Here is a 3,482-nt window from a genome sequence, read left to right on the forward strand (position 1 = left end):
CTTGCATAAACTGCTGCAAGGTGTTTGACAATTGATGCATCGTCTCCTCAAGTCCCTTCTTTTGCATTAGAGGTGCTTGAATAGCGAGTTGAGAGGGTCCTGGAGCCAAGGCTGCTAGAGCTACTTGCTGGTCATTCCTCCACCCAAAATTTGGGTGGTTTCTCCATCCTAGATTATAAGAATTAGAATAAGGACCAGAATATGGTTTTTGTATCAGATTGGTCCAACAATACCTCTTTGAATGCGGGGATCGTGGGACACTCATTAGTTGAATGCCCATGATCCTCACATATGCTACACTTCTCTGAATTTTTATGGACAGCATGCACTTCATTTACCTTTTTTAATTCCATAGCTTCCATTTTTCTAGACAATAAGGTCAATTTAGCACGCAAATCATCATCTTCTTTCAAAGTATATTTTCCATGACCAGACTCGACTTGCCTAGATCTATCATGCACATCAGTTGTGTCCCAAGATTGAGCATTTTCAGCAAGGTAATCAAAATATTCAAATGCCTCCTCAGGCTCTTTGTCAAAAAATTCTCCATTACACATGGTTTGTACAAATTGGCGCATCTTAGGTGTCAAACTTTCATAAAAAAAACTTATCTAACGCCAATTTTCATAACCATGATGAGGACATGCATTTAAAAGATCCTTGAACCTTTCCCAACTTTGATAAAAAGTTTCAGAATCTTTTTGGGTAAAGTTCATGATTTGTCTTTTAAGTGCATTTGTCCTATGTATTGGAAAAAATTTCTTCAAAAATTCAGTTTGCATTTCCTACCATGTGCCTATAGATCTAGGTCTTAATGCATTTAGCCACGTTTTAGCCTTATCTTTCAATGAAAATGGAAACAACTTTAATCTAATAACCTCCTCAGTGCATGTTCGGTCCATGAATGTAGAACAAACCTCTTCAAATTTTTTGATATAAAGGTACGGATTCTCGGAATCCATGCCATGAAAATGTGGAATTAATGGAATCATTCCAGGTTTGAAATTAAAGACATTTGCATTCAAGGGTAGGATTATGCATGAGGGTGTGCTAGTCCTGACAGGTTGTAAATAATCTTTAAGTGTCCTATTCTGATTCACTACTTCCCGATCATGATTCTCATTTTCATCCATAGTTCTATTAGTGTCAGAAGATGACTCAAGAGAAAGTGATGCTGAGGTAAAAGATGCTTGTGATTCCGTCCTAACCAACCGAGAAGTTTGACCTCTAGTCCAACCAGTCATACAAACAAGAACAGAAAATAAAAGAATATGCAAGACAAACAACAACAAAAAAGAAAAAAAAATAAAGAAAAATAAAGTTAAGAAAAATGTCACCCAAGTTGTGAAGAGGTTCACAACGCTACAAACGTCTTCTCAACAATATGAGAATGCTTTGCTAAACACCAGTTGTCCCCGGCAACGGCGCCAAAAACTTGATCAGCTTTTAATTTCGACTTCCAAGCGTAGAAGTTGTCAAAGTAATACAAGGGTAAATCCCAAGATCGAATTCACAGGGACAATGAGAATTTAGCAAGCATTTCATTTTCGCAAGACAACATATTACCGTTTGGAGTGACGCGAAAGTTTAAAATGATAAGAAAAGATTAAACTAAATAAGCTAGCAATGAACAAAAAATATGGAACGAGAAATAAATTTCAAAACTTAACCGCTTACAATATTAACATCTAAATGGGGCTATTTACTAAGAGAGTGTGGAATGGATTATGAGTGAAATTGTCGGGATGATCAAACATAAGTAAAGCTGAAAATAAAAGTGAATCTATTTTTCTTTTTCTAAAATTGCTAAGAATCGAGATTTAAAGAAAATGTGCGGAAGTTGACTTAAACTTGTAAGAAGCAATTAAACAAACACTTGGGATGCAATTTTCGCCCACTAATTTGGTGATGGATTTACTTCTCTTTTCATTTTCTCTCAACCATTCTCTCATTCCTAGAGATCATGGTCGGATAATTTAGCAATGAACCACAATTTTTATTTTAATAAAACTACTTGACAAATTATATGACAATCATAGAAAAATGAAAGAAAAACATCAAAGTCATGTTACTTGTTCAAGTATCAATTGTGCCTTACGTCTACAATTGATCTAAACCAAGAACAAAGAACTCTAATATTTTCTAGATGCACATTGAAATATAATCCATCAAGTTAATCATCAAAAGCACTAAATATTGAAGAAAATCCAATCCCAAATAGTCATGGGTTACTCATTGAATTCCAAGCTAAAAATCTAGCCTATCATCTCTAGATTAACAAAATGTTAAAAAAGATTAAAATCCAACATCACTAATTACTGTTTCTAAGGAAAATGACTGAATGAAAATATACTATATCCCTCAAATCTACTGAAATCCGAAACTATGAAGAACAAAAACAGACGGAATAAAAAAATAATGAAGCAATGAAAAGAACTGGAACAAAAAATGAAGAAGAAAACGACGCTGTGCGAAAATAAAAATCCCAAAAAAAGAACAGAGAGCGGCGCACAGCAAAAATAAAATCTTTTTATACTGTGCGTTTCCGTTTCAGCTGCTGCGTTCCACTTCTCCATTTCCTGCGTTTTGAGCCAGGTCATGCAGTGAATTTCAGCTCCCGCGTTTCACGTCTGCAGCCCGGCGTTTTGAGTCAGCCCAGGTTCTGCGTTCCACGTCTGCATCTCCTGCGTTTTGAGCTGTCCCTTCCTGCTGCGCGTTTCGTTCCACTGCAGCCCAGCGTGAGTGCGTGAATGGGTCTTCGTGCGAGCTGCTTGCAGTGAGGCAGTTGCTGCTCGTCCCGCGGTGAGGCCCTGCACCATTTCATCTCCAGTTCGCTTGCGGTGAGGCCACGCAGCGTGCGTGAACCCTCTTTCATTCCTTTTCCTTGTTTTGTTTCTAATCCCTAGCTGCTTTAGCATTTGGGTGCTGCACGTCCCATTTGTATGGCTCTTCCAAAAATACCCTACATAAAATTAGAAGTGTTAACAATGAAAAGGGTAAAATCTTGGAATATTAATTTATGGAGTGGACCAGCTGCATTACAACTCTTTTTGAGTGTAAAATATCATAACTTTACATAGAGTCAAGTACTAAAAATCAATACATAATTAAGTGCTTAATTCATTTTTTGTTAAATAATTCATTCACTTAAGCAGCTTTATCATGTAATTTTTATCACTTTATCACTTGCTGCTTGGTCCCTTTGTTTACTTGACAAACCCGACATCGAGCCACAATTTTATGCACGTCCCATCGTAGTCGAGGCCAGAAAAACCTGTCATAGACCATGGCAAATGTTTTATCAACACCGAAATGCCCTGCTAAGCCCCCTCCATGAAGTTATGAAATAACAAATTCTCTGAAAGAACCGCATGGAATACATAGTCGATTGCCGTGGAACAGAAAACCATCTTTGACTGAGAATTCATTATTAGTTGCCTTCGCATTTTCTGTGAGCTGGTGCCAAATAACTCCAAAATTTG

The 3,482-nt window shown here is 37.1% G+C and overlaps 1 non-coding gene across 1 annotated transcript; it reads left to right on the forward strand.

Annotated features, from left to right (window-relative positions):
• Positions 1–627: 627 nt before the first annotated feature.
• On the forward strand, positions 628–734 carry LOC118344608. The gene has a single exon (XR_004798388.1). It is a non-coding gene; the product is annotated as a small nucleolar RNA R71 (small nucleolar RNA).
• Positions 735–3,482: the final 2,748 nt, after the last annotated feature.

This window comes from Juglans regia, chromosome 14 (genome assembly GCF_001411555.2).
Source record: "Juglans regia cultivar Chandler chromosome 14, Walnut 2.0, whole genome shotgun sequence".
Lineage (NCBI taxonomy): Eukaryota > Viridiplantae > Streptophyta > Magnoliopsida > Fagales > Juglandaceae > Juglans > Juglans regia.